The 14,189-nt window shown below is 41.6% G+C and overlaps 1 protein-coding gene across 2 annotated transcripts in view; it reads right to left on the bottom strand.

Annotated features, from left to right (window-relative positions):
* The window catches only part of LOC106562767 (carbohydrate sulfotransferase 15), a 174,987-nt gene that overhangs the window by 55,652 nt on the left and 105,146 nt on the right, over positions 1 to 14,189 (bottom strand). The gene's annotated exons all lie outside the window — the stretch shown is intronic.

Genomic DNA, 14,189 nt, shown 5'->3' with positions numbered 1-14,189 from the left:
ACACTGGCTTTATCAACACACTGGCTTTATCAACACATTGGCTTTATCAACACACTGGCATTATCAACACACTGGCTTCATCAACACACTGGCTTCATCAACACACTGGCTTCATCAACACACACGCTTTATCAACACAATGCACACTGGCTTTATCAACACACTGGCTTTATCAACACACTGGCTTTATCAATACAGTGGCTTTATCAACACACTGGCTTTATCAACACACTGGCTTTATCAACACACTGGCTTTATCAACACACTGGCTTCATCAACACACTGGCTTTATCAAGACACTGGCTTTATCAACACACTGGCGTTATCAACACACTGCCTTCATCAACACACTGGCTTTATCAACACTCTGGCTTTATCAACACACTGGCTTTATCAACACACTGGCTTTATCAACACACTGGCTTTATCAACACACTGGTTATATCAACACACTGGCTTTATCAACACACTGGCTTCATCAACACACTGGCTTTATCAACACACTGGTTTTATCAACACACTGGCTTTATCAACACTCTGCTTTATCAACACACTGGCTTTGTCAACACACTGGCTTTATCAACACACTGGCTTAATCAACACTCGGCTTTATCAACACACTGGCTTTATCAACACACTGGCTTTATCAACACACTGGTTTTATCAACACACTGGCTTTATCAACACACTGGCTTCATCAACGCACTGGCTTTATCAACACACTGGCTTAATCAACACACTGGCTTTATCAACACACTGGCTTTATCAACACACTGGCTTTATCAACACTCGGCTTTATCAACACACTGGCTTTGTCAAGACACTGGCTTTATCAACACACTGGCTTTATCAACACACTGGCTTTATCAACACTCGGCTTTATCAACACAATGGCTTTATCAACACACTGGCTTTATCAAGACACTGGCTTTATCAAGAGACTGGCTTCATCAACACACTGACTTCATCAAGACACTGGCTTTATCAAGAGACTGGCTTCATCAACACACTGACTTCATCAACACACTGGCTTTATCAACACTCGGCTTTATCAATACACTGGCTTCATCAACACACTGGCTTTATCAAGACACTGGCATTATCAACACACTGGCTTTATCAAGACACTGGCTTTATCAACACACTGGCTTTATCAACACACTGGCTTTATCAACACACTGGCTTCATCAACACATGGCTTTATCAACACACTGGCTTTATCAACACACATGGCTTTATCAACACACTGGCTTTATCAACACACTGGCTTTATCAACACATGGCTTCATCAACACACTGGCTTTATCAACACACTGGCTTAATCAACACATGGCTTAATCAACACATGGCTTTATCAACACATTGGCTTTATCAACACACTGGCTTCATCAACACACTGGCTTTATCAACACACTGCACACTGGCTTTATCAACACACTGGCTTTATCAATACTGTGGCTTTATCAACACACTGGCTTTATCAACACACTGGCTTTACCAACACACTGGCTTTATCAACACACTGGTTATATCAACACACTGGTTATATCAACACACTGGCTTTATCAACACACTGGCTTCATCAACACACTGGCTTTATCAACACACTGGTTTTATCAACACATTGGCTTTATCAACGCTCGGCTTTATCAACACACTGGCTTTGTCAACACACTGGCTTTATCAACACACTGGCTTTATCAACACTCGGCTTTATCAACACACTGGCTTTATCAACACACTGGCTTCATCAACGCACTGGCTTTATCAACACACTGGCTTTATCAACACACTGGCTTTATCAGAACACTGGCTTTATCAACACTCGGCTTTATCAACACACTGGCATTGTCAACACACTGGCTTTATCAACACACTGGCTTTATCAACACTCAGCTTTATCAACACACTGGCTTTATCAACACACTGGCTTTATCAAGAGACTGGCTTCATCAACACATTGACTTCATCAAGACACTGGCTTTATCAAGAGACTGGCTTCATCAACACACTGACTTCATCAACACACTGGCTTTATCAACACTCGGCTTTATCAACACACTGGCTTTATCAACACAATGGCTTTATCAACACACTGGCTTCATCAACACACTGGCTTTATCAAGACACTGGCTTTATCAACACACTGGCTTTATCAAGACACTGGCTTTATCAACACACTGGCTTTATCAACACACTGGCTTTATCAACACACTGGCTTTATCAACACACTGGCTTCATCAACACATGGCTTTATCAACACACTGGCTTTATCAACACACATGGCTTTATCAACACACTGGCTTTATCAACACACTGGCTTTATCAACACTCGGCTTTATCAACACACTGGCTTTATCAACACACTGGCTTTATCAACACACTGGCTTTGTCAACACACTGGCTTTATCAACACACTGGCTTTATCAACACTCGGCTTTATCAACACACTGGCTTTATCAACACACTGGCTTTATCAACACACTGGTTTTATCAACACACTGGCTTTATCAACACACTGGCTTCATCAACGCACTGGCTTTATCAACACAGTGGCTTTATCAACACACTGGCTTTATCAACACACTGGCTTTATCAACACACTGGCTTTATCAACACTCAGCTTTATCAACACACTGGCTTTGTCAAGACACTGGCTTTATCAACACTCGGCTTTATCAACACAATGGCTTTATCAACACACTGGCTTTATCAAGACACTGGCTTTATCAAGAGACTGGCTTCATCAACACACTGACTTCATCAAGACACTGGCTTTATCAAGAGACTGGCTTCATCAACACACTGACTTCATCAACACACTGGCTTTATCAACACTCGGCTTTATCAACACACTGGCTTTATCAACACAATGGCTTTATCAACACACTGGCTTCATCAACACACTGGCTTTATCAAGACACTGGCATTATCAACACACTGGCTTTATCAAGACACTGGCTTTATCAACACACTGGCTTTATCAACACACTGGCTTTATCAACACACTGGCTTTATCAACACACTGGCTTCATCAACACATGGCTTTATCAACACACTGGCTTTATCAACACACATGGCTTTATCAACACACTGGCTTTATCAACACACTGGCTTTATCAACACATGGCTTCATCAACACACTGGCTTTATCAACACACTGGCTTAATCAACACATGGCTTAATCAACACATGGCTTTATCAACACATTGGCTTTATCAACACACTGGCTTCATCAACACACTGGCTTTATCAACACACTGCACACTGGCTTTATCAACACACTGGCTTTATCAATACTGTGGCTTTATCAACACACTGGCTTTATCAACACACTGGCTTTATCAACACACTGGCTTTATCAACACACTGGTTATATCAACACACTGGTTATATCAACACATTGGCTTTATCAACACACTGGCTTCATCAACACACTGGCTTTATCAACACACTGGTTTTATCAACACACTGGCTTTATCAACGCTCGGCTTTATCAACACACTGGCTTTGTCAACACACTGGCTTTATCAACACACTGGCTTCATCAACACATGGCTTTATCAACACACTGGCTTTATCAACACACATGGCTTTATCAACACACTGGCTTTATCAACACACTGGCTTTATCAACACACTGGCTTTATCAACACATGGCTTAATCAACACATGGCTTAATCAACACATGGCTTTATCAACACATTGGCTTTATCAACACACTGGCTTCATCAACACACTCGCTTTATCAACACACTGCACACTGGCTTTATCAACACACTGGCTTTATCAATACTGTGGCTTTATCAACACACTGGCTTTATCAACACACTGGCTTTTTCAACACACGGGCTTTATCAACACATGGCTTCATCAACACACTGGCTTCATCAACACACTGGCTTTATCAACACACTAGTTTTATCGACACACTGGCTTTATCAACACACTTGCTTTATCAACCCACTGGCTTTATCAACACACTGGCTTCATCAACACACTGGCTTCATCAACACACTGGCTTCATCAACACACTGGCTTTATCAACACACTGGCTTTATCAAGACACTGGCTTTATCAACACACTGGCTTTATCAACACAATGGCTTTATCAACACACTGGCTTCATCAACACATGGCTTTATCAACACACTGGCTTTATCAACACACATGGCTTTATCAACACACTGGCTTTATCAAGACATGGCTTCATCAACACACTGGCTTTATCAACACACTGGCTTAATCAACACATGGCTTAATCAACACATGGCTTTATCAACACATTGGCTTTATCAACACACTGACTTTATCAACACACTGGCTTCATCAACACACTGGCTTCATCAACACACTGGCTTCATCAACACACACGCTTTATCAACACAATGCACACTGGCTTTATCAACACACTGGCTTTATCAACACACTGGCGTTATCAATACAGTGGCTTTATCAACACACTGGCTTTATCAACACACTGGCGTTATCAATACAGTGGCTTTATCAACACACTGGCTTTATCAACACACTGGCTTTATCAACACACTGGCTTTATCAACACATGGCTTCATCAACACACTGGCTTCATCAACACACTGGCTTCATCAACACACTAGTTTTATCAACACACTAGTTTTATCGACACACTGGCTTTATCAACACACTGGCTTTATCAACACACTGGCTTCATCAACACACTGGCTTCATCAACACACTGGCTTCATCAACACACTGGCTTCATCAACACACTCGCTTTATCAACACACTGCACACTGGCTTTATCAACACACTGGCTTTATCAATACTGTGGCTTTATCAACACACTGGCTTTATCAACACACTGGCTTTATCAACACACTGGCTTTATCAACACATGGCTTCATCAACACACTGGCTTCATCAACACACTGGCTTTATCAACACACTGGCTTTATCAATACTGTGGCTTTATCAACACACTTGCTTTATCAACCCACTGGCTTTATCAACACACTGGCTTCATCAACACACTGGCTTCATCACCACACTGGCTTCATCAACACACTGGCTTTATCAACACACTGGCTTTATCAACACACTGGCTTTATCAACACACTGGCTTTATCAACACACTGGCTTCATCAACACATGGCTTTATCAACACACTGGCTTTATCAACACACATGGCTTTATCAACACACTGGCTTTATCAACACACTGGCTTTATCAACACACTGGCTTTATCAACACTCGGCTTTATCAACACACTGGCTTTATCAACACACTGGCTTTATCAACACACTGGTTTTATCAACACACTGGCTTTATCAACACACTGGCTTCATCAACGCACTGGCTTTATCAACACACTGGCTTTATCAACACACTGGCTTTATCAACACACTGGCTTTATCAACACTCGGCTTTATCAACACACTGGCTTTGTCAAGACACTGGCTTTATCAACACACTGGCTTTATCAACACACTGGCTTTATCAACACTCGGCTTTATCAACACAATGGCTTTATCAACACACTGGCTTTATCAAGACACTGGCTTTATCAAGAGACTGGCTTCATCAACACACTGACTTCATCAAGACACTGGCTTTATCAAGAGACTGGCTTCATCAACACACTGACTTCATCAACACACTGGCTTTATCAACACTCGGCTTTATCAACACACTGGCTTTATCAACACAATGGCTTTATCAACACACTGGCTTCATCAACACACTGGCTTTATCAAGACACTGGCATTATCAACACACTGGCTTTATCAACACACTGGTTTTATCAACACACTGGCTTTATCAACGCTCGGCTTTATCAACACACTGGCTTTGTCAACACACTGGCTTTATCAACACACTGGCTTTATCAACACTCGGCTTTATCAACACACTGGCTTTATCAACACACTGGCTTCATCAACGCACTGGCTTTATCAACACACTGGCTTTATCAACACACTGGCTTTATCAGAACACTGGCCTTATCAACACTCGGCTTTATCAACACACTGGCTTTGTCAACACACTGGATTTATCAACACACTGGCTTTATCAACACTCAGCTTTATCAACACACTGGCTTTATCAAGACACTGGCTTTATCAAGAGACTGGCTTCATCAACACACTGACTTCATCAACACACTGGCTTTATAAACACTCGGCTTTATCAACACACTGGCTTTATCAACACAATGGCTTTATCAACACACTGGCTTCATCAACACACTGGCTTTATCAAGACACTGGCTTTATCAACACACTGGCTTTATCAAGACACTGGCTTTATCAACACACTGGCTTTATCAACATACTGGCTTTATCAACACACTGGCTTTATCAACACACTGGCTTCATCAACACATGGCTTTATCAACACACTGGCTTTATCAACACACATGGCTTTATCAACACACTGGCTTTATCAACACACTGGCTTTATCAACACATGGCTTAATCAACACATGGCTTAATCAACACATGGCTTTATCAACACATTGGCTTTATCAACACACTGGCTTCATCAACACACTCGCTTTATCAACACACTGCACACTGGCTTTATCAACACACTGGCTTTATCAATACTGTGGCTTTATCAACACACTGGCTTTATCAACACACTGGCTTTATCAACACACTGGCTTTATCAACACATGGCTTCATCAACACACTGGCTTCATCAACACACTGGCTTTATCAACACACTAGTTTTATCGACACACTGGCTTTATCAACACACTTGCTTTATCAACCCACTGGCTTTATCAACACACTGGCTTCATCAACACACTGGCTTCATCAACACACTGGCTTCATCAACACACTGGCTTTATCAACACACTGGCTTTATCAAGACACTGGCTTTATCAACACACTGGCTTTATCAACACAATGGCTTTATCAACACACTGGCTTCATCAACACATGGCTTTATCAACACACTGGCTTTATCAACACACATGGCTTTATCAACACACTGGCTTTATCAAGACATGGCTTCATCAACACACTGGCTTTATCAACACACTGGCTTAATCAACACATGGCTTAATCAACACATGGCTTTATCAACACACTGGCTTTATCAACACACTGGCTTCATCAACACACTGGCTTCATCAACACACTGGCTTCATCAACACACACGCTTTATCAACACAATGCACACTGGCTTTATCAACACACTGGCTTTATCAACACACTGGCATTATCAATAAAGTGGCTTTATCAACACACTGGCTTTATCAACACACTGGCTTTATCAACACACTGGCTTTATCAACACATGGCTTCATCAACACACTGGCTTCATCAACACACTGGCTTCATCAACACACTAGTTTTATCAACACACTAGTTTTATCGACACACTGGCTTTATCAACACACTGGCTCTATCAACACACTGGCTTTATCAACACACTGGCTTCATCAACACACTGGCTTCATCAACACACTGGCTTCATCAACACACTGGCTTCATCAACACACTGGCTTCATCAACACACTGGCTTCATCAACACACTCGCTTTATCAACACACTGCACACTGGCTTTATCAACACACTGGCTTTATCAATACTGTGGCTTTATCAACACACTGGCTTTATCAACACACTGGCTTTATCAACACACTGGCTTTATCAACACATGGCTTCATCAACACACTGGCTTCATCAACACACTGGCTTTATCAACACACTGGCTTTATCAATACTGTGGCTTTATCAACACACTGGCTTCATCAACACACTGGCTTTATCAACACACTGGCTTTATCAACACACTGGCTTTATCAACACACTGGCTTTATCAACACACTGGCATTATCAACACAATGGCTTCATCAACACATGGCTTTATCAACATATGGCTTTATCAACACACTGGCTTTATCAACATACTGGCTTTATCAACACACTGCACACTGGCTTTATCAACACACTGGCTTTATTAACACACTGGCTTCATCAACAAATGGCTTTATCAACATATGGCTTTATCAACACATGGCTTCATCAACACACTGGCTTTATCAACTCACTTGCTTTAGCAACACACTGGCTTCATCAACACACTGGCTTCATCAACACACTGGCTTTATCAACACAGTGGCTTTATCAACACATGGCTTCATCAACACACTGGCTTCATCAACAGACTGGCTTTATCAACACACTGGCTTTATCAACACACTGGCTTTACAACACATGACTTTATCAACACACTGGCTTCATCAACACATGGCTTTATCAACATATGGCTTTATCAACACATGGCTTCATCAACACACTGGCTTTATCAACACACTGGCTTTATCAACACACTGGCTTCACCAACACATGGCTATATCAACATATGGCTTCATCAACACACTGGCTTTATCAACAAACTGGCTTTATCAACACACTGGCTTCATCAACACATGGCTTTATCAACACACTGGCTTCATCAACACACAGGGCTTTATCAACACACAGGGCTTTATCAACACACATGGCTTTATCAACACACTGGCTTCATCAACACACTGGCTTCATCAACACATGGCTTTATCAACACATGGCTTTATAAACACACTGGCTTTATCAACATACTGGCTTTATCAACACACTGCACACTGGCTTTATCAACACATTGGCTTTATCAACACACTGGCTTCATCAACACACTGGCTTTATCAACACACTGGCTTTATCAACACACTGGCTTTATCAACACATGGCTTTATCAACACATGGCTTCATCAACACACTGGCTTCATCAACACACTGGCTTCATCAAGACACTGGCTTTATCAACACACTGGCTTTATCAACACATGGCTTTATCAACACACTGGCGTTATCAACACAATGGCTTCATCAACACATGGCTTTATCAACATATGGCTTTATCAACACACTGGCTTTATCAACATACTGGCTTTATCAACACACTGCACACTGGCTTTATCAACACACTGGCTTTATCAACACACTGGCTTCATCAACACACTGGCTTCATCAACACACTGGCTTCATCAACACACTGGCTTTATCAACACAATGGCTTCATCAACACACTGGCTTTATCAACACACTGGCTTTATCAACACACTGGCTTCATCAACACACTGGCTTCATCAACACATGGCTTTATCAACTCACTGGCTTTATCAACACACTGGCTTCATCAACACACTGGCTTCATCAACACACTGGCTTTATCAACACACTGGCTTTATCAACTCACTGGCTTCATCAACACACTGGCTTCATCAACACACTGGCTTTATCAACACACTGGCTTTATCAACACACTGGCTTTATCTACACAGTGGCTTTATCAACTCACTGGCTTCATCAACACACTGGCTTCATCAACACACTGGCTTTATCAACACACTGTCTTTATCAACTCACTGGCTTCATCAAGACACTGGCTTTATCAACACACTGGCTTTATCAACACATGGCTTTATCAACACACTGGCGTTATCAACACAATGGCTTCATCAACACATGGCTTTATCAACATATGGCTTTATCAACACACTGGCTTTATCAACATACTGGCTTTATCAACACACTGCACACTGGCTTTATCAACACACTGGCTTTATCAACACACTGGCTTCATCAACACACTGGCTTCATCAACACACTGGCTTCATCAACACACTGGCTTCATCAACACACTGGCTTTATCAACACAATGGCTTCATCAACACACTGGCTTTATCAACACACTGGCTTTATCAACACACTGGCTTCATCAACACACTGGCTTCATCAACACATGGCTTTATCAACTCACTGGCTTCATCAACACACTGGCTTCATCAACACACTGGCTTCATCAACACACTGGCTTTATCAACACACTGGCTTTATCAACTCACTGGCTTCATCAACACACTGGCTTCATCAACACACTGGCTTTATCAACACACTGGCTTTATCAACACACTGGCTTTATCTACACAGTGGCTTTATCAACTCACTGGCTTCATCAACACACTGGCTTCATCAACACACTGGCTTTATCAACACACTGTCTTTATCAACACACTGGCTTTATCTACACAGTGGCTTCATGAACACACTGGCTTTATCAACACATGGCTTTATCAACACACTGGCTTTATCAACACACTGGCTTCACCAACACATGGCTATATCAACATATGGCTTCATCAACACACTGGCTTTATCAACAAACTGGCTTTATCAACACACTGGCTTTATTAACACATGGCTTTATCAACATATTGGCTTTATCAACACACTGGCTTCATCAACACATGGCTTTATCAACACACTGGCTTCATCAACACACTGGCTTTATCAACACACTGGCTTCATCAACACATGGCTTTATCAACACATGGCTTTCTCAACACACTGGCTTTATCAACATACTGGCTTTATCAACACACTGCACACTGGCTTTATCAACACATTGGCTTTATCAACACACTGGCTTTATCAACACACTGGCTTTATCAACACACTGGCTTTATCAACACATGGCTTTATCAACACATGGCTTTATCAACACACTGGCGTTATCAACACAATGGCTTCATCAACACATGGCTTTATCAACATATGGCTTTATCAACACACTGGCTTTATCAACATACTGGCTTTATCAACACACTGCACACTGGCTTTATCAACACACTGGCTTCATCAACACACTGGCTTCATCAACACACTGGCTTCATCAACACACTGGCTTCATCAACACACTGGCTTCATCAACACACTGGCTTCATCAACACACTGGCTTTATCAACACACTGGCTTTATCAACATACTGGCTTTATCAACACACTGCACACTGGCTTTAACAACACATTGGCTTTATCAACACACTGGCTTCATCAACACACTGGCTTTATCAACACACTGGCTTTATCAACACACTGGCTTTATCAACACACTGGCATTATCAACACAATGGCTTCATCAACACTTGGCTTTATCAACATATGGCTTTATCAACACACTGGCTTTATCAACATACTGGCTTTATCAACACACTGCACACTGGCTTTATCAACACACTGGCATTATTAACACACTGGCTTCATCAACAAATGGCTTTATCAACATATGGCTTTATCAACACATGGCTTCATCAACACACTGGCTTTATCAACTCACTGGCTTTAGCAACACACTGGCTTCATCAACACACTGGCTTCATCAACACACTGGCTTTATCAACACACTGGCTTTATCAACACATGGCTTCATCAACACACTGGCTTCATCAACAGACTGGCTTTATCAACACACTGGCTTTATCAACACACTGGCTTTACAACACATGGCTTTATCAACACACTGGCTTCATCAACACATGGCTTTATCAACATATGGCTTTATCAACACATGGCTTCATCAACACACTGGCTTTATCAACACACTGGCTTCACCAACACATGGCTTTATCAACATATGGCTTTATCAACACACTGCACACTGGCTTTATCAACACATTGGCTTTATCAACACACTGGCTTTATCAACACACTGGCTTTATCAACACACTGGCTTTATCAACACACTGGCTTTATCAACACATGGCTTTATCAACACATGGCTTCATCAACACACTGGCTTCATCAACACACTGGCTTCATCAAGACACTGGCTTTATCAACACACTGGCTTTATCAACACATGGCTTTATCAACACACTGGCGTTATCAACACAATGGCTTCATCAACACATGGCTTTATCAACATATGGCTTTATCAACACACTGGCTTTATCAACATACTGGCTTTATCAACACACTGCACACTGGCTTCATCAACACACTGGCTTCATCAACACACTGGCTTCATCAACACACTGGCTTCATCAACACACTGGCTTTATCAACACAATGGCTTCATCAACACACTGGCTTTATCAACACACTGGCTTCATCAACACACTGGCTTCATCAACACACTGGCTTCATCAACACATGGCTTTATCAACTCACTGGCTTTATCAACACACTGGCTTCATCAACACACTGGCTTCATCAACACACTGGCTTTATCAACACACTGGCTTTATCAACTCACTGGCTTCATCAACACACTGGCTTCATCAACACACTGGCTTTATCAACACACTGGCTTTATCAACACACTGGCTTTATCTACACAGTGGCTTTATCAACTCACTGGCTTCATCAACACACTGGCTTCATCAACACACTGGCTTTATCAAGACACTGGCTTTATCAACACACTGGCTTTATCAACACACTGGCTTTATCTACACAGTGGCTTCATCAACACACTGGCTTTATCAACACACTGGCTTTGTCAACACACTGGTTTTATCAACACACTGGCTTTATCAACACACTGGCATTATCAACACAATGGCTTCATCAACACATGGCTTTATCAACATATGGCTTTATCAACACACTGGCTTTATCAACATACTGGCTTTATCAACACACTGCACACTGGCTTTATCAACACACTGGCTTTATTAACACACTGGCTTCATCAACAAATGGCTTTATCAACATATGGCTTTATCAACACATGGCTTCATCAACACACTGGCTTTATCAACTCACTGGCTTTAGCAACACACTGGCTTCATCAACACACTGGCTTCATCAACACACTGGCTTTATCAACACACTGGCTTTATCAACACATGGCTTCATCAACACACTGGCTTCATCAACAGACTGGCTTTATCAACACACTGGCTTTATCAACACACTGGCTTTACAACACATGGCTTTATCAACACACTGGCTTCATCAACACATGGCTTTATCAACATATGGCTTTATCAACACATGGCTTTATCAACACATGGCTTCATCAACACACTGGCTTTATCAACACACTGGCTTTATCAACACACTGGCTTCACCAACACATGGCTTTATCAACACACTGGCTTTATCAACACACTGGCTTCACCAACACATGGCTATATCAACATATGGCTTCATCAACACACTGGCTTTATCAACAAACTGGCTTTATCAACACACTGGCTTTATTAACACATGGCTTTATCAACACATTGGCTTTATCAACACACTGGCTTCATCAACACATGGCTTTATCAACACACTGGCTTCATCAACACACAGGGCTTTACCAACACACAGGGCTTTATCAACACACATGGCTTTATCAACACACTGGCTTTATCAACACACTGGCTTCATCAACACATGGCTTTATCAACACATGGCTTTATCAACACACTGGCTTTATCAACATACTGGCTTTATCAACACACTGCACACTGGCTTTATCAACACATTGGCTTTATCAACACACTGGCTTTATCAACACACTGGCTTTATCAACACACTGGCTTTATCAACACACTGGCTTTATCAACACATGGCTTTATCAACACATGGCTTCATCAACACACTGGCTTCATCAACACACTGGCTTCATCAAGACACTGGCTTTATCAACACACTGGCTTTATCAACACATGGCTTTATCAACACACTGGCGTTATCAACACAATGGCTTCATCAACACATGGCTTTATCAACATATGGCTTTATCAACACACTGGCTTTATCAACATACTGGCTTTATCAACACACTGGCTTTATCAACACACTGGCTTCATCAACACACTGGCTTCATCAACACACTGGCTTCATCAACACACTGGCTTCATCAACACAGTGGCTTTATCAACACAATGGCTTCATCAACACACTGGCTTCATCAACACACTGGCTTTATCAACACACTGGCTTTATCAACACACTGGCTTTATCAACACACTGGCTTTGTCAACACACTGGTTTTATCAACACACTGGCTTTATCAACACACTGGCTTCATCAACACACTGGCTTTATCAACACACTGGCTTTATCAACACATTAGCTTTATCAACACACTGGCTTTATCAACACACTGGCTTTATCAACACATTAGCTTTATCAACACACTGGCTTTATCAACACATGGCTTTATCAACTCACTGGCTTTATCAACACATGGCTTTATCAACTAAGCACTTATGTTGTTGTTTATTGTTGTTGTTTATTTCTTTCTCTGTGTCTACTCTAAAATCTTTATCAGAATTGGCATTGGTAACAGCTTGGTAACATCTTAGTAACAACTTGTCACAACCAACTTCACATGCTGTAATAACTCTAGAGATATAAACGGATGGACAATTAGGCC

This window comes from Salmo salar, chromosome 01 (assembly GCF_965601325.2).
Source record: "Salmo salar chromosome 01, fSalSal1, whole genome shotgun sequence".
NCBI lineage: Eukaryota > Metazoa > Chordata > Actinopteri > Salmoniformes > Salmonidae > Salmo > Salmo salar.
This window is presented reverse-complemented; position numbering and strand designations above follow the sequence as displayed.